Source organism: Myxine glutinosa, chromosome 8, assembly GCF_964187855.1.
Source record: "Myxine glutinosa chromosome 8, kmMyxGlut1.1, whole genome shotgun sequence".
NCBI lineage: Eukaryota > Metazoa > Chordata > Myxini > Myxiniformes > Myxinidae > Myxine > Myxine glutinosa.
The window spans coordinates 104,667,648-104,694,714 of NC_136268.1; the positions used below are offsets into that span (position 1 = coordinate 104,667,648).

Sequence of the window (27,067 nt, forward strand, 5' to 3'; positions counted from 1 at the left end):
TGCACAGCTCGTTTCAAATCCCCCCACAACATCTCAATGGCATTTAGATCCGGGCTTTGACTTGGCCATTCCAGTACCCTCCATTTCTTTCTTTTCAGCCATTCCTTGGTGGATTTACTGGTATGTTTAGGGTCATTGTCATGTTGCAAGGTCCACCTTTGGTTGAGCTTCAACTTTCCGACAGATGGCCTCACATTATCCTCAAGCACACTCTGGTACAATGAAGAATTCATAGTGGATTCTATGATGGTGAGCTGCCCAGGCCCTGATGTAGCAAAGCTGCCCCAAACCATAATATTTCCACCACCATGCTTTACAGTTGGTATCAGGTTCTTGTGGTCAAATGCTGTCTTTGGTTTTGGCCAAAAATGTCTTCTGGTACTGTGGCCAAATAGCTCTACCTTTGACTCATCTGTCCAGAGCACATTGTTCAAGAAGTGCTGGTCTTTGCCTCGGTCGGTGTTCATTGGCAAACTTTAGTCTTGCCCTGATGTTCTTTCTGGACAGCAAAGGTTTCCTCCTGGCACACCTCCCATGTAGATCAAATTTATGCAGCCTCTTTCTAATGGTAGACTCGTGCACTTTGACATCAACAGTGGCAAGAGCTACCTGTAGGTCCCGTTATGACATTCTGGGGTTCTTAGAGACTTCTTTCAGCATCTTGCGGTCTGCTCTCGGGCTGAACTTGCTGGGGCGGCCTGGCCTGAACAAGTTGGCAGTTGTTTGGAATCTTCTCCACTTGTAGATGATCTTCCAGACAGTCGAATGATTGATTTCAAATTGTTTGGAGATCTTTTTAAATTCCTTCCCAGGCTTGTAGGCATCTATAACCTTCTTTCTGAAGGCCTCAGAGAGCTCTTTTGATCTAGGCATGGTGATGCCGCACACTTCAACAACAAAGAGCAAACCAAACTAAATGTCTGAGGTTTAAATAAGATCGGTTCCTCCAAGATCCTCTCTGACGATGTTCTAATCATTTGCACCTGAGCTGGTGCACCTGATTCTAATTTTAGGTATTTGAAGGAGTGATAAATGTAGGGGTGTAGAATTCCACAGAATGTGACATTCAATGTCTCAACCTGCAACGCGAAGAGCTTTGGTCGCTTGGGTGAACTGCTTGGGGATTGGGAGCATTGAACAAATCGAGGATCTTCAGAACCCAAACATCTTGAGGCTGTTGGCCCATCGCATGAAGCGGCAGGCAGACCCTTTTCATGATCTGTCCTCTCTTGAAACTCCCGCTGACTGTCTTGCATTCATCCGCGATGCTGCGAGAGATAACCAGGCCCATGCAGGCCGAGTGTTACGTGCTCCTCCGTGGTGCGGTGCGACGGGCCGACATGGTGTGGTGCTGACCGGGCCGACGTGGTGTGGTGCTGACCGGGCCGACGTGGTGTGGTGCTGACCGGGCTGACGTGGTGTGGTGCTGACCGGGCCGACGTGGTGTGGTGCTGACCAGGCCGACGTGGTGTGGTGCTGACCGGGCCGCCATGGTGTGGTGCTGACCGGGCCGCCATGGTGTGGTGCTGATGGGGCCCCCGCAGCCGTGATGCCCCCCCCCCCCCCCCCGCCCACCGGAAATTCCATGTTTTAAACGTTTCCCAGTGTATACCCTGGATTAGAATAGGTACACCATATCCCTGCATGTCGTAAGAGACGACTAAGAGGGTTGGCGTCAGGAAGGGCATCCGGCCATAAAAAAATTGCCTCAAAAAGAGAACCATGACAATTACAACTACATATGGGCAAGGTACAGCCCGAAGTGGAGATCCGTTTCTGAGGTTTGGGACATGGAATGTAGGGACAATGACAGGGAGATCAGGAGAAGTGGTGGAAGTATTGGTCAGAAGAAGAGTGGACAACTGTTGTGTGCAAGAGACGAGATGGAAGGGAAGTGGTGTGAGAATGTTGAAGGGTAGGCAGGGACAGAAATACAAGTTTGTGTGGCAAGGGTGCCTGGAGGGCATGAATGGTGTTGGTGTCCTGTTTTCTGAGGAGTTGCAGACAGTGTGGTGAGTGTGACTACATTGAGTGATAGGTTGATGATGGTGAAAATGATGATTGGAAAGCTCTTGGTGAACGTCATCTCGGGATATGCTCCGCAGGTTGGTCGGAGCGATGAAGAGAAGGACAAGTTCTGGTGTGCAATCGAGAAGCTGATGGAAAACGTGAAAGATGAGGAAGTTGTTGTGGAAGGAGGAGACCTAAATGGACATGTGGGAAGGAGTATGGACGGTTTTGAGGGAGTTCATGGGGGTTACGGATATGGTGTGAGAAATGGAGAAGGTGAAAGGATTTTGGAGTTTGCTGATTTGTAATACTCAGTTCCAGAAAGAGGATAATAAGCTTGTTACATACACGTCAGGTGAGTCAACGGCAACCGTCGACTACCTGCTGGTGCGTAGGCGAGATAGGGGGCACCTCCGGGACACAAAGGTGATCCTGGGGGAGGAGGCTGTTTCACAGCACCACTTGCGACATAAGGGTGAAAGGTGTGAGGAGAGCTTGGCGGGTGAAGTACCAACCGAGAATGAAGGTGTGGAGGTTGAAAGAGGTGACAGTAAGGGAAGCATTAAAAGACAGGCTGAGTAGGGTAGAGGCTGATGTGGTTGAGCTTGAAAGTGGTTGGATGTCAATGAAAGCTAGTCTGTTGGGAGCCGTTGGTGAGGTATGTGGATGGACAAAAGGACCACCGAGGCACTCGGAAACATGGTGGTGGGATGAAGAAGTTGGAAAGAGGATTGACGAGAAGAGGAAGAAGTTCAAGGAGTGGCAGAAGGCGAAGGGTACGGGAGCAGAAACAGCAGAGCATGAAAGTTATAAGGCAGCCAAGAAGGCTGCAAAGAAAGAGGTAGCAAAGGCGCAGGAGGCATGTAGGAAAATGTTCGGAGAACGCTTGGATCCGGAAGAGGGTCAGAGAGCAGTATTCAGGATTGCAAAGCAGATAGCGAAAGAGAGGTGTGATGTGATGGGGGTGAGTTGCTTGAAGGATGAAGTGGGACAAATTGTTGTGGACCCAGATGGAATTAAAGGAAGATGGAAAAGATATATGGAAATGCTGTTGAATACAGAGAATGAATGGGATGGCAACATCGAGAGTAACCCAGTTTTAGGACCGGCAGAGAAGATAACTGAGAAGGAAGTTGAGGAAGCGATAAAAGCAATGAAGAGTAGAAAAGCGGGAGGGCCGACGGGAGTTGTGGGAGATATGTTGAAGGCAGCAGGAAGTTGGGATGTGAAGAGAATGACAGAGATCTGTAATCTGGTGGTGAAAGAAGGCCGCATTCCAGTGGGTTGGGAACTGAGTACCCTCGTCCCTCTATACAAGGGGAAAGGTGACCCTCTGAACTGTGGCTCGTACCGAGCGATAAAGTTATTGGAGCATGGAATAAACGTATTGGAAAGGGTGTTGGAAAGGAGGATCAGGAAGAAAGTGAAGATCGACGAAATGCAGTTTGGATTTATGCCAGGAAGAGGAACGACAGACGTGCTTTTTATTGTAAGGCAGTTGCAGGAGAAGTACATGGAGAAGAGGAAGAGGTTGTTTCTTGGGTTTGTTGATCTGGAGAAAGCATTCGATAGGGTTCCACGCAAAGTATTGACATGGGCATTGAGCAAGTTAGGAGTGGAGGAATGGTTGATCAGAGTAGTGATGGCAATGCACAAAAGAGCACGCACAGCTGTAAGGACGAAGGACGGGAACAGTGGTCAGTTTGAGGTGAAGGTGGGAGTGCATCAGGGGTCGGTACAAAGTCCACTACTATTTGTAGCTGTGATGGAGGTGCTGGCTCAGAACGTAAAGGAGGGTTTACCATGGGAGTTGTTGTATGCAGATGATCTGGTGTTGATTGTGGAAAGTATGGATGGACTGAAGGAAAAGATGAACAAGTGGAAGGAATGTATGGAGACAAAACGTCTGAAGGTGAATATTGGAAAGACGAAGGTGATGGCAAGTGGTAAAGCATGTGGTGAGGTGGAAAGAACTGGGAAGTGGCCCTGTGCTGTGTGCAGGAAGGGTGTCGGAGTGAACTCCATTCAATGTACAATGTGCGCTGAGTGGGTTCATCAAAAATGTAGTGTTCTGAGAGGGTCATGAACCAGTGTGGCAGCTACATTCAAATGTAAGGTGTGCACAGAAGGAGCTGCAGATGGAGGAAATGTTGAGTTGGATCTTGGAGACGGCGTGAAGCTGGAAGGTGTGAAAACATTTTGCTACCTCGGAGACATGCTGAATGGAGAAGGTGGATCAGACTCGGCAACGGTTGCTCGAGTGAGATGTGCATGGAAGAAGTTTCGGGACACTGAGTTGCGTGCTGATGAGGAGGGGAGTGTCGTTGAAGCTGAAGGGAAAGGTGTATGCTGCAATTGCTGCATGTGTGAGAAGTGTTATGATTTATGGGAGCGAGACATGGGTAATGAACATAGAGCAGCAACGAAGGTTGGAAAGGGTGGAAATGCGAATGGTTCGATGCATGTGCGGAGTATCGTTGAGAGAGAGGAAGACAAATGATGAATTGCGAAAGATGATGGGAATAGAGCCTGTGATTGATGCTGTGAAGAGGAACAGGTTGAGATGGTTTGGTCATGTGTTGAGGAAGGATGAAAGTGACTGGTTGAGAAGAGTGATGGAAATGGATGTAGAAGGAAGTAGAGGACGGTGAAGACCGAGAAAGACTTGGCTAAAGATGGTGGAAGAAGAAATGCGGGCAAGGGGGTTAACAAGGAGAGATGCAGAAAATAGGGCAAGATGGAGAAGATTGTCATGGGGACCGCAAGGCTAACTCCCGCTCTAGCAGGGAAAATGGCCTTAAAATGCATGTTGTTGTTGTTTGTTGATAAATGTAGGGGTGTACTTACTTTTTCCAATTGCGAAATTTGCATTGATGCTTATTTAAATTATACAATGGACTACAAAATGTAAATGTTTCATGATATTTGTTACATTATATCACCTTTATCTATCAATATTGTTGAAATGAAGATCAAATAGCTGTATGTTGAAATATGTTGAAAAAGTCAAAAATTTACTTGGGGTGTACTTACTTTTTCACGTGACTGTATGTACAGACTTGGCATTTAATATGGAATATATTTTTTTCCTTGACTTGGGTTTACTTTCTGAACTCATTATATCAATCTGGTGAGTTTCTTTCACGCTTCGGTGATTTCCTTTTTGAAAGAACCATGTCACTGATTGTCTGTCGCAGCAAGAAGTCAATATCAGGATTATATCACAGGTGGCATGACAAAATGTACGGCCAGGTACATTTGACGATTGGCTTCACAATCGGGTATATAAGGGTTGTTGCGTGCTGTATTAGTGGAAAACAACTGCTGCCCGTCTACAAAAGTTATTGCCACTTCCTCTGGAGATGGTCCGTCAACTCGACAATGCTGTTTGTCATGGAGTGGTGGCTTTACGAAATTCCGGCATGAAACAGCGTGCTATTGCTCGACTGTATGGCATCACTGAAGGTCAGGTGTCAAAGATCCTGAAACGAAATGCTCAGAGGGGTGTCCCTTCTCCAATACTGAGGCCAGGACGTCCCCGCAGAACCACAAGGAGGGATGATCGCCAGCTGCACCGGTTAGTCAGCAATGGCCCTACCAAGTCAGCTAATCGGCTTAGGGCTGAGTGGCAGCAACTGACAAATGTGCCTGTATCCAGAAGGCTAGTCAACCAACGACTGGTTCAAGCAGGCTATCATTCCAGGCGTCCCCTGAGAAAGCCACACCTGACCAGAGAACAGCGCCAGCGCCGATTGCAGTGGGCCAGAGAGCACCGTCAATGGCAGCCAGGACACTGGAATCATGTGATCTTCAGTGATGAGTCTAGATTTCTGGTCTATCGTCAAGTTGGCCACGTCCGAGTGTGCAGACAAGTGCATGAAGCCTACAACGAAGATTGTATAGTGCCAAGAGTCCAAGCTGGAGGTGGTGGGGTGACCGTTTGGGCTGCTTTTCATGCAGGGGGAAAAACTAACCTGGTCGTTCTGAATGGAAACCTGAACCAGTTCAAGTACAGGGCCATTCTAGAAGAAACATTGCTTCCATTTGCTCGTGCAGCCTTTCAAGGAAACTTTGTCTTCCAAGATGACAATGCACGGCCTCATCGTGCTCGCATAATCCAACACTTTATTGCTGACCGTGGTGTAGAACATATGGAGTGGCCTGCCATGTCCCCGGATATGAATCCGATGGAGAACTTGTGGGCAGAATTAACGCGTCAAATCGACAACTTGGACCAGCAGCCTACCTCTGTGCGTGAATTGCAGCAGGCTATTGTCACTGCATGGCAAGCGATTCCTGTCCAAACCTTGGCAAATCTCGTGAACAGCATGCCTCAGCGTGTACGTGTTCTCCTGAATGCTCGTGGAGGTTACACAAAGTACTGAGCTGTAATTTTACTGTCTGTAATCCCAGTCGTAATTTAACTTGCGTTTTTGTTGAAATTTTTTTTGGCTAATGTGCAAAATAAAGAGTTACTTCTGGAAAACGTACAGAAGTTAAACACAGTACTGTCCGTGAATTGAGTTTGATATCAGTTTACATCACTTTCAAAGATCAATTTATTTGCTTCGAAATGTCAAATGTGGTTTTTGTTTCTTCTAAAGGTCACATTAACAAAATCTAGAATAATTTCAACATAATTCCAATGAACTTTTGGTTCAAAGTCATCTTGAAAAGTAAGTTCACCCCCACCAAAAAAATATTCCCTATTGAATGCCAAGTCTGTGTGTGTATATATATATATATATATATATATATATATATATATATATATATATAGTGGATATGAGGATTGTGTTTTTTTTATTGTTTTACTGTGAACCCTCCTTCCTCCAGTTGTGTATAAAGGTCAAAGGTCGTTCCGTAGTTATTTCATAAGCACCCACGTAGCCAATAATAGATTTCCTCCTTGTTGACAGTTATTTCCTTATTCTGTGTATTAGGCTAAGGATTTGTCTTCCATTAATTGACACTCCATTGCACCGAATTCAAATAGATAGATCCCCTTTCATTTTCATTCACAAAGCCTCAATTGCCAACTGCATTCACCGCGACTCCATTAGCCACGAGGTAGGCTCGGAGAAGAAGGGGGAGGAGCTGCCGAATCCTGGGCGTGCCGCCCATCGTCATCAAGGGTGGAGCCAGAGGGCCCATGCCGACCAATCAGGGCCGAGGCGAGCTCACCGATGGGTGTGTTCTAGCGGCCGGCGGCTTGATCGCCCGCGGCGTTATAAAAAGCGCGCGCGGAAGCCTTTGATAGGAGTGATGAGAAGGAGGCCAAGAGAGAAGTGCGCGAGAGAGATGAGTTTCTGAGTCCCCCAGAGAGTTGCGCCAGAGACGGCAGAAGAGTCCAGACTGATTAAAAAAGGAGTCCTGAGAAAGCACACGACATCCCCACGGCAGCAGTTTGAACCACAGGAGCTTGAACCACAGCAGCCTTGAACCATCGCAGCTTTGACCGCCGCAGCTTGAGCGTTGACGGCAGGTTGCTGTTGAGGAAGGGTGGCGGCTGCTCCCTCCCGGCCCGGCCGTCCTCTGGTCCGAGCTGAACCTTCCTCCCGGTCCAGCCATTCACTCCTGCCTCCATTCCCCATTCGTGTAAGTTTGATTGTCATCCATTTTGTGTGTCTTGTCCGGGGTTCTAATTAAGACTGTAGGTAAGCTAGCATTTCACTGTGTCTCCTTGATTCCTTCTGTCATTATTTTATTATCCTTCCTTCTTCCTTGGTTTCTTTGGTCCTGTAAATAGAAATAAATTATATTCGTATTTCAAACCTTTTTTTTGTCTTCTTCTTCTTCACATCCGTGTCGCCTTTGTCTTTTCCCCATTGAATATCTGTGGCACGATTTGGCCAACGTTTCAGGATTGGGTCTAGTCATTGTAAAAACGGTTCGGGCCGCGGCGCCATCCGCTCGGCAAATTAACATCTTATCCGCGGTCCATAACAATATATATATATATATATATATATATATATATATATATATATATATATATATATATATATATATATATGTATACATTGTTACGGATTCGTCACTTCCGTTGTGGTTTTCATCCCCTTGAAACATTTCTGGTTCTATGTAGTATTATTATTATTGCTTGAGGGAGATAGCCATTATTATTGTCACAAGGTAAAAATGTTAATGTTAAATGAAACAGGAAACCGGTTCGGGAACCGGAAGAGGAGGAAGAAGAGAGGGAGAGAGGAGGTGGGGCGAGTGAAGTCTGACAAGAAGCGAGTCACTTCAAGCTCCGTAGCGAGCATTGTCGAACGAAAGTCACGAGTGAACTTTGAGTTCCTTGAAAGGAATTCCTGCGATAGGTGTTATCGCTGGGATTGAGAAACCTGCGTGGTCAGGTTTGGCATTGGGATTCTGACGAATCATCGCCGGGTCGTTTTGACTCAAGTACGAGCCGTCGGCCATTTTGACCCTCGCGCTTTGTTCATCGCAAAAGGTCTTTGCTACGCGTCAGTTCTGTCACCATCCTGTCGTCTGTCGAGGATGTGTGTGCGCAACGCGGAGTTTGAAGATTAATTTGCGGTTCGCCGACTGAACAGTGAACGTTCATGTCTGGAGGGCGCCTTTGGATTTCCCATTCCTCCGTGAGTTTGCCTGACACGGTTTTGGACCACGTGACTTTATGCCGCTACGGCCGCCTACGCATGTGAGCTGTTTTGGCAGTGTGACCGGGCCCGTCATCTGAACGGGGCTCGGGTTTCGATTTGATCTCGCTCTGACACTCGCTGGAGGGGATCACTTTTGAGTTGTAGAGACATTGGGGTGTGTTCTTTTTCACTCACTTGGAGCACAGTGAGTTATCTTACCCTAGCTGATGGTACCATCATAAGATGTGTTGATTGTATTGTTGATTGCTATCATTGTTGTATCGTTATTCCTGTGTGATTTTTAATACATTATTTGTTTGTTGATAACCATTGGTGTGGTTTCAAAATTGATTTTGACACGGAATAACACATTTTTCTGCCGTGGCTCCTCTCGGGGTTCGGAGGTACTCCGTGACCAGGGGGTCGGGGAGGAGCACGTAACAGAAATTGGGGGCTCGTCCAATTGACTCGGGGGCTCAAAATTGGGTCTTCGTCCGGGATTAAATTCCCTAATAACACTCATCCGGGATTAAGTTCCCTGATAATTCGTCTGGGAGAGAATTCCCTAGCATTCCCAAAATTCCCAAATTTGGAATTTTTCTAACATTCCCAAATTTTTCAAAAAATTTGGAAAATTTTCTGTGAAGGTTAACAGGTGCTAACTAATAGTCACCATGGTGTTTGACGCAGGAGAGTTTGCGGCGTCCCCTAATGAGGCACAGTTCCAAGCATTAAAAAAATCGGAACTCTTGATATTGGCCAGACATTTTAACTTGGAGGTCCGAGTTAGTATGAAGAAGGCAGAGATGCAGACATTGGTGGTAGAATCTCTGGTGGGACAGGGAACATGGACAGAGGTAGCCTTGGATTGGTTACCCGAGGAAAAAGAAAATGTGGAGCTCCGGAAAATGGAGATGCAACTGCAAAGCCAGGAAAGGTTAAAAGCAGAGGAAAGGAAAGCAGAAGAAAGAAGAGCAGGGGAAAGAGCAGAGGAAAGGAGAGCTGCAAGTGAACTCGAGGAGAGAAGAGCAGAGGAAAGGAGAACTGAAAGGGAACCCGAGGAAAGAAGAGAAAAGGAAAGGGCAGAGGAACGAAGAGCCGAAAGGGAGTTAAAGGAACGTGACATGGAGTGTCAGAGGGAGCTGAACTTAAACTCAAGGAGCTGCAAATAATGGAAGAACGGGGAGAGGTAACATCCATGCCGGCTAGTTCGACAACTAGTCAGAACACCTGGGATGTTGGTAGGCATGTGAGGCTGGTTCCACCCTTCAATGAAAAGGAGGTAGCCAACTTTTTTTTACACTTTGAGAAAGTGGCTCGAATGCTAAAATGGCCTAAGGAGTCCTGGACCATGTTAGTGCAAAGTGTTCTGGTGGGTAAAGCTCAGGATATTTTTTTGGCTCTACCAATTGACCAATGTGTAGATTATGAGATAGTGAAGAAAACCATTCTCAAAGCCTATGAATTGGTCCCTGAAGCTTACCAGCAAAAATTCCGGAATACCAGGAAGAGGGAGAGTGAGACCCATGTGGAGTTTGCCAGAATGAGGGAAACCATGTTTGATCGGTGGTGTGATTCGAAAGGGGTTGGGAAAGACTTCAAACTGTTGTGACAATTGATCCTGGTGGAGGAATTCAAACAGTGTCCACGAGGACATTAAAGTACATCTGGAGGAAAAGAAGGTACCAGAGTTGTATGAGGCAGCAACCGTGGCAGATGACTATGCCTTGACACACAGGATGGGGTTCCACAAACCTAACTTCTCGCCTAAAATTAGCCAGGGGAGTTATGGTACATCCGGTGCAGAGAACGAAAATTAATGGGGGCGGCCTAGAGAGGACTATGAGGACAAATCTGATACCGCAACTTTTAGGGATCAGAAGACTACAGTTCCAAGACAGACCTATCTTCCGGGGGGGCTCGAGGCAAACCACGAGTATCTCCTCCCCTACTTGCGCTTTTTGCAAGAAACTTGGACACTTGATGTCCCACTGTTATGCCCTGGAAAGGAAAAATCAGGAGCAGAGTGAGACTAGTACAACTCTGAATGCATTGGCAAATGTGAGAAATCGCCCTCAAAAGGGTTACAAACCATTTATTTCAGAGGGGTTGGTGTCACTGGATGGAGACTTGACTAAGCAAGTCTTCCAAGACCAAGAGACGATTAACTTCCGGGTCATTCGCCTAGCAGGCTGAGCTGAGTCGGTCGTCCTGTGTATTTGATTGATTCTGTTGGATTTAGCGTGTGCTGTCGTGTTGTGCTTTGTGTGAATGATTGTGATGGATCCCTGTTTCGTTTCCTGGCTTATGGTGGCATGTCTGCCCGTGAGATTTGCAGTACTTTGGTTTTTACTCGCCACAAAGTTGAAAATTTTGAACTGTAAGTACCCGCCATGTTTTTTCGTTGAGCCTCACGCAGCCCCGGTGTGCGCCTCTCAACAAGACAGTTCTTTTCCCCGTCTCGCCCCATCGCTCGTCCCACCGCTTGCCCCACCGCTCACCCCATCGCTCGCCCCACCTCTGCACGCACCGCTGCATGTACCGAGCTCGACTATCTGCTCTAACGCCTCTATCCCGAGGCCTATTCGCTACACTCGGCAAAAACTTTTGTCTTTAAACAACACCACTCAATTGACTCCTGGACTCGTGTCAGGCCTCAGAGAACTTGAAATCGGCGTTGGTCTCCCGAGAAAACGCACAAAGCGAGGCAGGAGGAGAAAGCAGAGAAAAACACCGATTGTGATTTCTCTTCGCGACCAGCGACGGCCCGGCCCACATTTTAATAATTCCTGTGAAAAAGTGTCCCCTGTCAACTTCAATAACCTCATCTATCCCTGTAGAACATACACAGCACCAAAACAACACCGTTCTGACCTGTATCTCGCCTTATTCAACGCTCAGTCTGTGAGTAGTCCTGAAAAGCGAACCGAAATTACCTCTTTTATTCAAGATAACGATATCGACGTGTTTTTTCTGACCGAAACTTGGCTCCGACCCACTGGCGGCGAAGCGAGATGTGCTGATCTCACCCCACTTGGATACACCCTGCAGTCATTTCCTCGCTCCTCTAGGGGTGGGGGCGTGGCTGTTATTTACAGAGACAACTTCTCTCCCTTTGTCTCCTTCACCACGACTTTTTCGTTCGACCATTCATCCTACGAGCTAGCCCATGTCATCTTCACTCTGTCAGAAAACACTCTTCATTTCTTCTGCCGCTACCGACCTCCACCTAACCGGAAAAACAAACTTACTGACTATGTTCGTGACCCAGCTTCCTAATCTGCTCGATCACTGCAATACTCTTCCTGGTTTCGTCTTGATTTTTGGAGATTTCAACGTCCACTACGACCAACCACAACTTCCTCTCACTTCAAAGATCATTGACCTCCTTTCTACTTTTAGTCTGTCTCAGTCTGTCTCCCAACCTACACACGTTAAAGGACACATCCTGGATTGGTTAGTGCACAGATGCGATGATCAGTTGGTGCAGTCCACGTCAGTGACCTGTGCTATCACCTCAGACCACTTCTGTGTCACCAGCCACCTGAGTATTGCTGTTCCTCGTCTTCGGCCCACCTTCATCACTGCCCGCAACATTCGTGCCATCGACCGTTCTGCCTTTAAAGAGGACCTTCACACCCGTCTCTCTGGCCGTTCCTATGTCACTGCAGAAGACCTCGACTGTTGCCTCCGCATAGCGTTGGACTGTCATGCTCCAGCGACACGGCGCGCCATTCCCAGACGCAGGAGTACTCCGTGGTTCAGCGCAGTCAGCGACGAAGTCAGGGCTGCCAAAAAGGAACGACGACGTGCTGAGAGACAGTGGCTGAAGACTGGCCTCACAGTCCATAAACAGTTGTATAACATAGCTAAAAGACTCGTCATAAAAATCATTCTGAAAGCAAAAACGTCATATATTTCTGATCGGATTACTAGGAGCTCCTCCTGCAAGCAACTGTTCAGCATTACCAACCGCCTGTTTGCCACCAAAAATAAATCCGTTCTTCCCACTGTATTTCCTCAAAACGAACTACCCCAACGCTTCCTGCATTTCTTTCACAATAAAATTCAGTCAATAAGAAACAATCTTGACAAGCAGTCACTCCTTTCCTTTGATGATGCTGAACACTGCTTTCACGGACGACCTCTTAGTTCGTTTACTCCTGTTACTGAGGAAATTGTCAAATGTACAATCCTCAAGTCAAACACAAAAACATGTGATCTTGACCCCATTCCCACCGATTTGTTTATTGAGTGTTTGGACACCCTCCTCCCATTTATTACTGCAGTTATCAATGATTCTCTGACTACGGGTTCATTTCCGCTTCTCTTTAAGCAAGCTCTTGTTAAACCACTTCTTAAAAAGCCTACCCTTGACCTTAACGACATGAAAAATTACCGTCCTATCTCCAACCTGTCTTTCCTGTCAAAGATCACAGAAAGAATTGTGCTATCACAGATGAATGACCATCTAGTTTCAAATAATCTTTTCAATTCTCGCCAGTCAGCATATAGACCAGGCCATAGCACCGAGACCGCTCTCCTAAGAATAACCAATGATCTTCTGACCTCTCTTGACTGTGGTAAGGTTTCCGTTCTTGCTCTTTTGGACTTGTCTGCCGCCTTTGACATGATTGACCATAGTGTCTTAATTCGTCGTCTTGAAATCACATTTGGTATAACTGGTACTCCCCTTTCTTGGCTGATGTCCTATCTTACTGATAGAGTGCAAACAGTTGTTGTCAATGGCCAGAAATCAGCCCCTTGTCCGCTTTCCTTTGGCGTTCCCCAGGGCTCAATCCTGGGACCTATCCTCTTTCTTTTGTACACTCGGCCTCTATTTGATCTTGTTGCCAGACATTCAGTTGATCACCACGCCTATGCGGACGACAATCAGCTGTACAAAGGAAGCACGATTCAACAAATCGTGCCCACTGTTGAAGTGTTAGAAGGCTGTATTGCCGACGTGAAGGCGTGGATGACCCAAAACAAACTTCAGCTGAACGATGCTAAAACAGAGTCTATGATTGTAGGATCGCACAGATGTCCTCTACAATGTTCACTTCCTACCACTATTCATGTTGGTGAAACCGATGTAAACTTTGTTTCGTCGGCCAAGAACCTTGGTGTGGTTTTCGACTAACATGACATTTTCCAAGCAAGCACTTCAAACTTGCAAATCAGCATACTTTCAGCTGCGAAAGATCGCATCCATTCACCACTTTCTTACTCCTCACGCTGCTCTAACTCTGGTCGGTGCCCTTGTCCTCTCAAGGCTAGACTATTGTAATTCTTTGTATGCTGGCTGCCCTCAGTTTCTCTTGGATAAGTTACAAAAGGTTCAAAACTCTGCCGCTCATCTTGTCTGTAAGGCGAAGAAGTCTGACCATGTTACTCCGCTCCTTGAATCTTTACACTGGCTGCCTGTCTCTACTCGTGTGCAATACAAAATTTGCACAATATGTTATAAATCATTGTGTGGAACGGGACCTCACTATCTCTCCGATTTGCTCACTCTCTATGAACCTCGGTGACGGCTTCGTTCAAGAGACGACTCCATGGCCTTAGAGCTGCCGCGCACCAGCACTAAGTCGTTTGGTGAGAAATCCTTTTCCTTTGCTGCACCTCTGCTCTGGAATGACTTGTCTTCCTCTGTTCGACATGTTGACTCTCTTCCTGCCTTTAAAACCTCCCTCAAAACCTATCTGTTTCACAAGTCTTTCAAAGTCCAAGTCCTGTTTTCCCTTTGGTTTGAGGTGGGACAGAGATCGAGAGTATGTCTGTGTACATGTGCGGGGGAGGGAGGGGAGGAGGAGGGGGAGTACACATCTGTGGGTTTTGAATGGGGAGGGAGAGGAATAGGGCAAGAGTGAAGGTGCGTCTGTGTGTGTGTATGTTTGTGTATGTGTGTGCGGTGTGTGTGCGTTCACATGATAATGTAAAGCGCCATGAGGGTCGTTTACTCTGCTTGATGGGGCTATATAAGACTCCTTTATTAACCAGAGACCTGTTAGGGTGCTGAGGGACACAGGAGCACCTCAATCTTTGATGCTTGAGGGCATTTTGCCATTGTCAGAGAAGACGGCAACTGGTGTTAGTGTTCGTTTACAGGGGGTTGGTGGCTGTGTTAAAGCTCCACTTAATGTCATCCATTTAGAGTCTGATTTGGTGTCAGGACCAGTCACCATAGGTTTACAAGCCATTCTTCCTGTAGAGGGAGTATATTTTGTTATCGGGAATGATTTGGCCGGTGGTCAAGTTTCTGGTAACCCGATGTTTGTTGAAAAGCCTAGTATGGAAAATAACACTGCACAGTTAGAGCAGGAGATTCCAGGTATCTTTCCATCCTGTACCGCGACTCGTGTTATGAGTAGGAAACGCCCTGACAAGAAGAGGAAGTACCCTGAAACTAAGTGTCAGCACACACAAGTTAGGGATGGAGGCAGTGTTGGCAAGATCTTTGTAGGTGGACTGAACTTCAACACAAAGGAAGATGTTCTGGACTCTGTATTCGGCAGATATGGACCGCTCTTGGAAGTGCTGCTGATAAAAGACAGGGAGACGCAAAAGTCAAGAGGGTTTGGCTTTGTCACGTTTGAAAACACAAAGGATGCCAAAAATGCAGAAAAGGATTTTGGATGGCAAGGATTTGGAGGGTCGGACCATAACAGTGGAGAAGGCAGGCCATAGGCGTCGAGGGGGCTACAGAGGAGGAAAACGTGGAGGTAGTTTCAGGGGTGGCTATGGCTCCCGGGGTGGGAGTAGTAGTTTTGGTGGTGGCCGCAGTCGATATTACTATGGAGGCTCCCAGAGTTACGGCAGCTCCCAAAGGGATGATTATCAGGGTAGTGGCCGAGAAGGAGACCGCTATTCACGTGACTACAGCGACAAGCGGTCCAACCGTGATTATTATGAAAGTTAGGAAGAGTTGAAGCACTGAATGCTGCAGAGCAGCCGAGCCAATATTCCTACATGGATCAACCGTGAAAGCCACGTTCCTAAAGGCGTCCATGTAGTGAACTTTCCTACACGGATTAACCGTTAACTCCACATTCCTAAAGGCGTCCATGTAGTGAATACTTCCAGGCCTCACCACCCAACAACCATGGAACCTGGCTCTCAGCTCGGCCTCCCGGAAAAAGTGCTATAGATTTGTTTGCCTTTGGATTTTTGATCACAACCTCTTAACCTTCATTCAAAAGACTCTAAAAATAAAAATCAGAGGTTGATGACATGGAATTTGGCATTGCAGGGGTTCAACTTGGAAATTGAGCATGTAAAGGGCAGGGACAATGTCGTTGCTGATGCTTTGCCCAGAGTGAATAAACTTTGGAAATCTCTGTAAGTTGTTTGAAGTTTTGTTGCTTTATTTTTGGGAAATATTGATTATTGTTGCTCACGGGAATTGATGATTTGGGGTGTGAGTCTACTTTTGTTTGTTCAAAGAATTTTGCTTACAAAGAAAGTTTTCACTATGTTCAAACTTTTTCTTGAGGGGGGGAAGTGTTACGGATTCGTCACTTCCGTTGTTGTGGTTTTCATCCCCTTGAAACATTTCTGGTTCTATGTAGTATTATTATTATTGCTTGAGGGAGATAGCCATTATTATTGTCACAAGGTAAAAATGTTAATGTTAAATGAAACAGGAAACAGGATCGGGAACCGGAAGAGGAGGAAGAAGAGGGGAGGGAGAGCGGAGGCGGGGCGAGTGAAGTCTGGCAAGAAGCGAGTCGCTTCAAGCTCCGTAGCGAGCATTGTCAAACGAAAGTCGCGAGTGAACTTTGAGTTCCTTGAAAGGAATTCCTGCGATAGGTGTTATCGCTGGGATTGAGAAACCTGCGTGGTCAGGTTTGGCGTTGGGATTCTGACGAATCATCGCCGGGTCGTTTCGACTCAAGAAGGAGCCGTCGGCCATTTTGACCCTTGTGCTTTGTTCATCGCAAAAGGTCTTTGCTACGCGTCAGTTCTGTCACCATCCTGTCGTCTGTCGGGGATGTGTGTGCGCAACGCGGAGTTTGAAGATTAATTTGCGGTTCGCCGACTGAACAGTGAACGTTTGTATCTGGAGGGCACCTTTGGATTTCCCATTCCTCCCTGAGTCTGCCTGACACGGTTTTGGACCATGTGACTCTTTATGCCGCTTCGGCCGCCTACGCCTGTGAGCTGTTTTGGCAGTGTGACCGGGCCCGTCATCTGAACGGGGTTCGGGTTTCGATTTGATCTCGCTCTGACACTCGCTGGAGGGGATCACCTTTGAGTTATAGAGCCATTGGGGAGTGTTCTTTTTCACTCACTTGGAGCACAGTGTGCTATCTTACCCTAGCTGATGGTACCATCATAAGATGTGTCGATTGTATTGTTGATTGCGATCATTGTTGTGTCGTTATTCCTGTGTAAGATTTTTAATACATTATTTGTTTTTTACGATCACCATTGGTGTGGAGAACCGCCAGCAAGGTGTCCCATACAGCTGCTGCTGCACCTTGCTGGGAGCGATAAGCACCGCCTGCCACACGGTAACGTGCCAGGTAACCGCAACCAGGTGGACTCCATATGAAACGTTACCGTGTGGCAGGCGGTGCTTATCACTCCCAGCAAGGTGCAGCAGCAGCTGTATGGGACACCTTGCTGGCGGTTCTCCACTGATGATATGAAGGTCGCATAGTGACTGATATAAAAACCGAAAGGTTCACAGAGTTACAAGTGTATGGAAAGCCTCACTGCGTTGCCCTGATGAAGCCCCAACAAGGGCGAAACCAGGTCGGTAACTGAGTTTTGCATGCACTTGTGACAGTATCTGAATATATAATCCGTAATGACGCACTGCTAGATGGTTCCTCTGGAGCTTTGCAGGCAATGCGGACATGCATGGCGATGACGTCATGCTGTCCGCTCATTAGGTTGGAGAACCAGATTACAGATACCATTATTAGTAACTCCCAACCGCAACCAGGTGGACTCCATATGATGAGTGGATACCAGAGATAACGTTACCGTGTGGCAGGCGGTGCTTATCGCTCCCAGCAAGGTGCAGCAGCAGCTGTATGCGACACCTTGCTGGCGGTTCTCCACTGATGATATGAAGGTCGCATAGTGACTGATATATACATATATATATATATATACATATATATATACATATATATATATATATACATATATATACATATATATATATATATACATATATATACATATATATATATATATATACATATATATACATATATATATATATATATACATATATATACATATATATATATATATATATATATATATATATATATATATATATATATATATATATATACAGTATATATATATATATACATAGTATATATATATATATATACATATACATATATATATATATATACATATACATATATATATACATATATATATATATATATATATACATATACATATATATATACATATACATATATATATACATATACATATATATATACATATACATATATATATACATATACATATATATATACATATACATATACATATATATATACATATACATATATATATATATATATATATATATATATATATACATATATATATATATATATATATATATATATATATACATATATATATATATATATATATATATATATATACATATATATATATATACATATACATATATATATACATATACATATATATATATATATATATATATATATATATATATATATATATATATATATATGTATATATATATATATATATGTATATATATATGTATAGGCGACGCAGAACCTCTTGGTAATACTCCTTGGTGATGGTTGTGCCGTGTGGTGCGTACTCCTGTGGAACCACGCCACTGGAGTCGAAGAAGACGGTCAGCATGACTTTGACATTGCTGCGGACCTGCCTTGCTTTTTTTGGCCTCGGGGATGTTGGATGCTTCCATTGTGATGACTGCAACTTGGTTTCTGGGTCGTACCCATAAACCCAGGACTCATCGCCAGTGATCACTGTGTTGAGGAAGCTGGGATCGCTGTTCACAGTCTCCAGCATGTCCTGTGCGATCTCCAAACAGAGTTGCTTCTGCTCAATCGTTAGCAGCTTTGGTACGAACTTCGCTGAGATTCTCCTGAAGCCCAAATCCTCCTTCATAATGGAATGAACGGATCCAATGCTGATGCCCACCTCGTCTGCAAGTTCTCTGATCGTGATTCGACGATCCTGCATCACCAGGGTCCTCAATTGGTCAATGACGATCTCATTTCGGGATGTTGAGGGCCTACCCGAACGTGCTTCACTCTCCACTGATGTGCGGCCATCTTTGAAGCGGTTGTACCACTCCTTTATCTGTGTGGTGCTCATTGCTTCGTCCCCGAAGGCCTGTTGAATCTTGCGGATCATTTCCACTTGGGAATCGCCAAGCTTTACACAAAATTTGATGCGGTAGCGTTGTTCAAGTTTTTCCGTCATTTTGTCAAAAACGAAAATCCGACGGCGCTCACTTACACTTCCTCACTCATCGGCGGTCTGCCGTCGAATGACAGCTTCTGCAGGTGGGAAAAAATGTACGCGTGCGCATTAGGATCGCCTACATACGTGCACCAATCAACGCCTCCCTAGCTTCATTTGTTTACGCACGACAAATTAAGGTCGCATACTTTTTGAACACACCTCGTATTTCTTTTGTTAATCCATTCCTGTGTCTCGTATCCGAAATCTGTGTCTGGGGACGTCCCGATTAGGATATTTTATTACCGGTGCGTGCTTTTCCCTGTCCTTGCCTTTTTCGTTTAATAAACCCTTGTATTATTTTGCATCCCCTGTTAAACCTGTGCCCGGTTGAATTAATTTCCTTGCAGGATCGAGGCTGCAGTCGGCGCACAAGGTAAGCGCTTTTGCCGCAGCCTCCATTTTCCTTCTTCCTCCCGTGCGACATATAGCCGAATCCGTGTTTGGTTATCGCCTCCATTAAAGCCGTTCCGGTCCTCCGCGGCTTCTGGTGTTAACCAGACACCCCCCCTTTGACTTCATCTTGCGGTCTGGTGTTAACCAGGAGCCGCACGACAATATATACTGTATATATATGTACTAGCTTAAGCTTAAGTAGCCGACATGGCCCAGTGGGGGAGGAGGGGGGTGGAGTGGAAGGTGAGGGGAGGGAAGAGAATTTACCTGTGCAAAGTGTTTTTATCTCAGTGTTGCCCAGGTAAAAAGGGAGTTATGATGCCATCTGCCACCACCACAAGGTGGCGCTACACAGTACACATTTACATAGATATAATTTATGCCCTTCGCCCCCTCCCTTCCACAGCCCCACATGAGGCTATGACCACATAGCCTATGTCACTCCCCCCCCCCCCCCCCCCCCTTCCCCATACGAAGTTGCACTTGTGTCCCAAGTTTGGAGTTTGGGACTTAAAAGATGTGGCCATGCATACGGAGAGAGAGAGAGAGAGAGAGAGAGAGAGAGAGAGAGAGAGAGAGAGAGAGAGGAGATATTTTTGCCTTTTATAGGTATAGATACAAACTTAAAAATTGATCACTTTGCTTTGTGGTTTTGTATGAATTACCAATCTTGGGCATTGCAAAATGTGCTTTGACCGCTTACCCTTATTTTAACATATTTCTGTATACATATACACATATACAGTCACGTGAAAAAGTAAGTACACCCCATGTAAAGTTTTGACTTTTTCAACATATTTCAACATACAGCTATTTGTTCTTCATTTAAACAATATTGATAGATAAAGGTGATATAATATAACAAATATCATGAAACATTTACATTTTGTAGTCCATTGTATAATTTAAATAAACATCAATGCAAATTTCGCATGTGGAAAAAGTAAGTACACCCTTGGCTCTAATAGATGGTATTGCCCCCTTTGGCAGAAACAAACTCAAGTAGGCGTTTCTTATAACTGTCTACCAGTCTCTGACATCGACAGGGAGAAATTTTTGCCCACTCCTCCATGCAGAATTCTTTCAGCTGTGCGATGTTTGAGGGGTTTCTTGCATGCACAGCTCGTTTCAAATCCCACCACATCTCGATGGGATTTATATCCGGGCTTTGCCTTGGCCATTCCAGAACCCTCCATTACTTTCTTTTCAGCCATTCCTTGGTGGATTTACTGGTATGTTTCGGGTCATTGTCATGTTGCAAGGTCCACCTTCGGTTGAGCTTCAACTATCCGACAGATGGCCTCTCATTATCCTCAAGCACCCTCTGGTACAATGAAGAATTCATAGTGGATTCTATGATGGTGAGCTGCCCAGGCCCTGATGCAGCAAAGCTGCCCCAAACAATAATATTTCCACGACCATGTGTTACATATTTATGTGAATGTATGTGAATTACCATTCAGGTCTTTGCCTATCCGTGTGTAGTATATTAAGTTGTTGTGTAGTTGTTGTGGTTGGAGGGTCAGGAGCCCTTCTGAAAGAGTGGCCGGAAACGGAAGTGACCGGAAACGGAAGGAGAAAAGACACGAGGAAGAAAAGGGACGAGTAGTATTCTTCCTCGCCCCGCTCCGACCAAAGGTGGGATCGACCTTGCGCTGCGTGGAAAAGCGGCGTTCCGAAGCCTGTCTGGCGAGAGGAATTACCGGGACGTGTACCTGCCCGGTGGAGACGTCAAGTTGACGTGGGGCCGTGCATCGACCCCGCGTCTGGCATCGTTCGCGGCACCGTCCAAACAGACGCGTGCGGGTCGCACGTTGGGGCCTAACGCACCTTGCAAGCGGCGTGGGGTTTGGCTTGCTCTACCGTATCCGCTTCGCGTGGCCACGAGGGGCTGCAGCCACGGTGCCTGGTACGATACCTGCCCGGTCGAAACACGTCCACCCGGGGTTCGTTCAACCGCCCGAGTGCGGCGACGGCGACCATCATCTTGGTCAGGAGGGGCCCAGAGACATTGTGCGGGACCGAGACCAAAAGGGTGTCGTGAGTACTCACCGGGACACACATGTATAAGATGGCCATCTTATTCATAGGGAATTGATTGGGAATTGGGAATTGGTGATGATTGTGTATTGTTGATTGCTCGGGGAAAATCTCCGTGGTTGTGTCTTTGAAATTGTATGGTATCATTACCATTGGAAATATATCCTTGAACATCAGTTGTCTCCTGGGTGAAATTCATATGGATTGCGTGGCGAAAGCGCATATATAATACAGCTTGCTGGCGGCGTTCCTCTCACGGTCCGGGGGTCACCGAGACCAGGTATTCACCGAGGGGACCACGTAACAGAATTGGGGGCTCGTCCAAATTACGATTTGCGGTTTCGCAATTGGGTCTACGTCCGGGATTTAAAATTGTATAAAATAATAAAATAATAATTTTTTTATTAATTAAAATTTATTAATTAATTATTAATTGGTAAATTGTTTTTGAGAAATTGGGGTAAAGTCTTGGGTGAAGGTTAACAGGTGTTAACGATAGGCACCATGGCGTTTGTGGCACAGAACTTTGGGGTAACCCCGAGTGAGGCACAGTTCCGAGCGTTGCTAAAGTCGGACCTCTTGAAATTGGCCAAACATTTTAACTTGGAGGTCCGAACTAATTTGAGGAAGGCAGAGTTGCAGGCCACGGTGATACAATCTATGGTGGGATTAGGAACATGGGACGAGTTAGCCTGGGAGTGGCTACCCGAAGAACCAGAAGACGTTGAGCTCCGGAAACTGGAGTTGCAATTACGGAGCCAGGAACGGATAAAAGAAGAAGAAAGGAAAGCAGAAAAGGAAAGAGCAGAAGAAGAAAGGAAAGCAGAAGAGAGAAGAGAAGAGAAACAAGCACAAGAAAGGAGAGTGGAACGAGAACTCCAGGAAAGGTTAGCAGAAGAAGAAAGGAAAGCAGAAAAGGAAAGAGCAGAAGAAGAAAGGAAAGCAGAAAAAGAAAGAGCAGAAGAAGAAAGGAAAGCAGAAAAGGAAAGAGCAGAAGAAGAAAGGAAAGCAGAAAAGGAAAGAGCAGAAGAGGAAAGGAAAGCAGAAGAGAGGAGAGAAGAGAAGCAAGCAGAGGAAAGGAGAGTGGAACGAGAACTCCAGGAAAGGTTAGAAGGGAGAAAAGCGGAGGAGAGAAGAGCTGCAAGGGACCTCGAAGCAGAGGAGAGAAAAGCGGAAAGGGAATTAAAGGAACGTGACATGGAGCTTCAGCAAGAAATCAAATTCAAGGAGCTGGAGTTAATGAGAGAACGGGGAGAGGCACCACCCTTGCTGACGGGGTCGACACCTAACCAGAAAACCTGGGATGTGGGCAGACATGTGAGGCTGGTTCCACCGTTCAGTGAAAAAGAAGTCGCGAAATTTTTTCCACACTTTGAGAAAGTGGCTCGACAATTAAACTGGCCGGAGGAGGCCTGGACCATACTCGTGCAAAGTGTGCTGGTGGGGAAAGCTCAGGAAATTTATTCGGCGCTACCAATGGACCAATGTGCAGATTATGAGGTACTGAAGAAGCACATCCTCAAGGCCTATGAGTTGGTTCCGGAAGCTTACAGGCAAAAATTCAGGAATGCCAGGAAGAGGGAGAGTGAGACCCATGTGGAGTTTGCCAGAGTGAAAGAAAACATGTTTGATCGGTGGTGTGAGTCAAAAGGAGTCGGGAAAGACTTCGAGACATTGCGGGACTTGATCCTGGTGGAGGAATTCCAGCAGTGTGTCCACGAGGACATCAAAGTGTACCTGCAGGAAAAGAAAGTACCAAAGTTGTGGGACGCAGCCACCATGGCAGATGATTATGCCTTAACCCACCGAATAGGGGTCCACGAACCTAACTCCTCGCCTAGATCTCCGCAGGGGAGGTGGGGAACAGCAGGTGCGGAGAACGACCATACATGGCGGCGGCCTCGAGTGATTATGGGGACAACTATGATACCCCACCGGTTCGAAATCAGAGGGATGCGGGCCCAAGACAAGCTTATAGTTCGGGGGGCCCGAGGCAGACCCCGAGTTTTTCCTCCGGGCCTACTTGCGCGTTTTGCAAGAAACCTGGACACTTGATGTCCAGTTGTTACCTCATGAAAAGGGACAACCCAGAGCGGAGTCCGACTATTACAACTCCGAATGCGATGGCTAGCGTAAGAAATCGCCATCAAAAGGGTTACCAACCATTTATTTCAGAGGGGTTTGTGTCACTGGATGGAGCCTCGACTAACCGGAGACCGGTTAGGATATTGAGGGACACAGGGGCCCATCAATCTTTAATGCTTGAAGGCATTTTGCCATGGTCCGAGGAGACGGCAACGGGGGATAGTGTTCGTTTACAGGGGATCGGGGGCGGTGTTAGTGCTCCCCTTCATGTCATCCAGTTGGAGTCCGATTTGGTGTCAGGACCGGTCACCGTCGGTTTACAAGCCACGCTTCCTGTAGAGGGTGTATCTGTGGTTATCGGGAATGATTTGGCCGGGGGTCAAGTTTATGGTAACCTGAGGGTTGGTAAAGAGCCCAGCAGGGAAAATAACACCACACCAGCTCGGGATGGCGACAAAAGTGCCAAGTTATTTGTAGGGGGACTGAACTTCAAAACAGAGGAAGAAGTTCTGACCTCTGTCTTCAACAGATATGGACCGCTGGTGGAAGTGCGGTTGGTAAGAGACTGGGAAACGCAACAGTCAAGAGGGTTCGGCTTTGTCACGTTTGCCAGCACAAAAGACGCCAGAGAGGCAGAGAAGATTTGGAATGGCAAGGATTTGGAGGGTCGGACCATAACAGTAGGGAAGGCATTTCGTAGGCGTCGAGAGGTCTACAGGAGAGGACAACTGGGCGGTAGTTTTGGTGGTGGCCGCAATCAATATTATTATGGAGGCTCCCTGAGTTACGGCCGCTCCCGAAGGAAGGATTGGCAAAGTAGTGGCCGAGAAGGAGACCGCTATTCATGGGACTACAGGGACCAGTGGTCCCACCCTAATTATTAGGGAAGTTGTGAGAAGTTGAAGCACTGAAGGCGGCGGAGCCGCCGAGCCAAGATTCCTACACGAATTAACCGTGAACGCCGTTCCTAAAGGCGTCCAGGTAGTGAACTTTCATGCACGGACTAACCGTGAACTCCACGTTCCTCAAGGCGCCCATGTAGAGAACTTTCCTGCACGGACTAACCGTGAACTCCGCGTTCCTAAAGGCATCCATGTAGTGAATACTCGGCTTGGCCGCCCGGAAAAAGTGCTATCGAGTTGCTTAACTTTGGATCTTTGATCAACCCCTTAACCTTCATTCCCAAGAAACTGACGGTCAAAGTCAGAGGGTCATGAGATGGAGTTTGATTTGGCAGGGACAATGTCGTTGTTGGTACTTAGTCCAGAGGGAGTAATCTGGAGGGGTTGTGGTGAAATTTTGGTTGCTTTATTTTTAAGTGATAACTGTGCCCGGGGGGAACGGATAATGTGGGGGGGGTTGAGTTATCTGGTTTGTTTCTCCAAATTGGCCGGCAAAGAAAGTTTTCGCTGGGTTCAAACTTTCTTTCTTGAAGGGGGGGAGTGTTACATATTTATGTGAATGTATGTGAATTACCATTCAGGTCTTTGCTTATCCGTGTGTAGTATATTAAGTTGTTGTGTAGTTGTTGTGGTTGGAGGGTCAGGAGCCCTTCTGAAAGAGTGGCCGGAAACGGAAGTGACCGGAAACGGAAGGAGAAAAGACACGAGGAAGAAAAGGGACGAGTAGTATTCTTCCTCGCCCCGCTCCGACCAAAGGTGGGATCGACCTTGCGCTGCGTGGAAAAGCGGCGTTCCGAAGCCTGTCTGGCGAGAGGAATTACCGGGACGTGTACCTGCCCGGTGGAGACGTCAAGTTGACGTGGGGCCGTGCATCGACCCCGCGTCTGGCATCGTTCGCGGCACCGTCCAAACAGACGCGTGCGGGTCGCACGTTGGGGCCTAACGCGCCTTGCAAGCGGCGTGGGGTTTGGCTTGCTCTACCGTATCCGCTTCGCGTGGCCACGAGGGGCTGCAGCCACGGTGCCTGGTACGATACCTGCCCGGTGGAAACACGTCCACCCGGGGTTCGTTCAACCGCCCGAGTGTGGCGACGGCGACCATCATCTTGGTCAGGAGGGGCCCAGAGACATTGTGCGGGACCGAGACCAAAAGGGTGTCGTGAGTACTCACCGGGACACACATGTATAAGATGGCCATCTTAATCATAGGGAATTGATTGGGAATTGGGAATTGGTGATGATTGTGTATTGTTGATTGCTCGGGGAAAATCTCCGTGGTTGTGTCTTTGAAATTGTATGGTATCATTACCATTGGAAATATATCCTTGAACATCAGTTGTCTCCTGGGTGAAATTCATATGGATTGCGTGGCGAAAGCGCATATATAATACAGCTTGCTGGCGGCGTTCCTCTCACGGTCCGGGGGTCACCGAGACCAGGTATTCACCGAGGGGACCACGTAACACATGCTTTACAGTTGGTATCAGGTTCTTGTGGTCAAATGCTGTCTTTGGTTTTCGCCCCACATGTCTTCTGGTACTGTGGCCAAATAGCTCTACCTTTGGCTCATCTGTCTGGAGCACATTGTTCCAGAAGTGCTGGTCTTTGCCAAAGTGTTCATTGTCAAACTTTAGTCTTGCCCTGATGTTCTTTCTGGACAGCAAAGGTTTCCTCCTGGCACACCTCCCATGTAGATCAAATTTGTGCAGCCTCTTTCTATTGGTAGACTCGTGCACTTTGACATCAACAGTGGCAAGAGCTACCTGAAGGTCCCGTGATGACATCCTGGGGTTCTTAGAGACTTCTTTCAGCATCTTGCGGTCTGCTCTCGGGCTGAACTTGCGGGGGCGGCCTGGCCTGAACAAGTTGGCAGTTGTTTGGAATCTTCTCCACTTGTAGATGATCTTCTGGACAGTCGAATGATCGATTACAAATTGTTTGGAGATCTTTTTAAATCCCTTCCCAGACTCGTAGGCATCTATAACCTTCTTTCTGAAGGCCTCGGAGAGCTCTTTTGATCTAGGCATGGTGACGCCGCACACTTCAACAACAAAGAGCAAACCAAACGAAATGTCTGAGGTTTAAATAAGACAGGTTCCTCCAAGATCCTCTCTAACGATGTTCTAATCATTTGCACCTGAGCTGGTGCACCTGATTCTAATTTTAGGTATTTGAAGTCGTGATAAATGTAGGGGTGTACTTACTTTTTCCACATGCGAAATTTGCATTTATGTTTATTTTAATTATACAATGGACTACAAAATGTAAATGTTTAATGATATTTGTTATATTATGTCACCTTAAAAAAATAAAACCAGCTTTAGAGGCCATTTTTCCCCGCAAAGCGGGGGTTGGCCTTTTTCGGGGACCCTGGTTGTTGTTGTTGTTTTTTGGTCCCCTTTTTGAAGCAATGTTTTACAGCCGGATGCCCTTCCTGACGCCAACCCTTTTTGTCGCCTTTTTACGACAAGCAGGGAATTACCAGTGAACTGATACTCAATTAGCCGACCTCGGA

The 27,067-nt window shown here is 46.5% G+C and overlaps 1 protein-coding gene across 7 annotated transcripts in view; it reads right to left on the reverse strand.

Moving 5' to 3' along the window:
* The window catches only part of LOC137433159 (ras-specific guanine nucleotide-releasing factor RalGPS2), a 262,715-nt gene that overhangs the window by 118,339 nt on the left and 117,309 nt on the right, over positions 1-27,067 (reverse strand). The gene's annotated exons all lie outside the window — the stretch shown is intronic.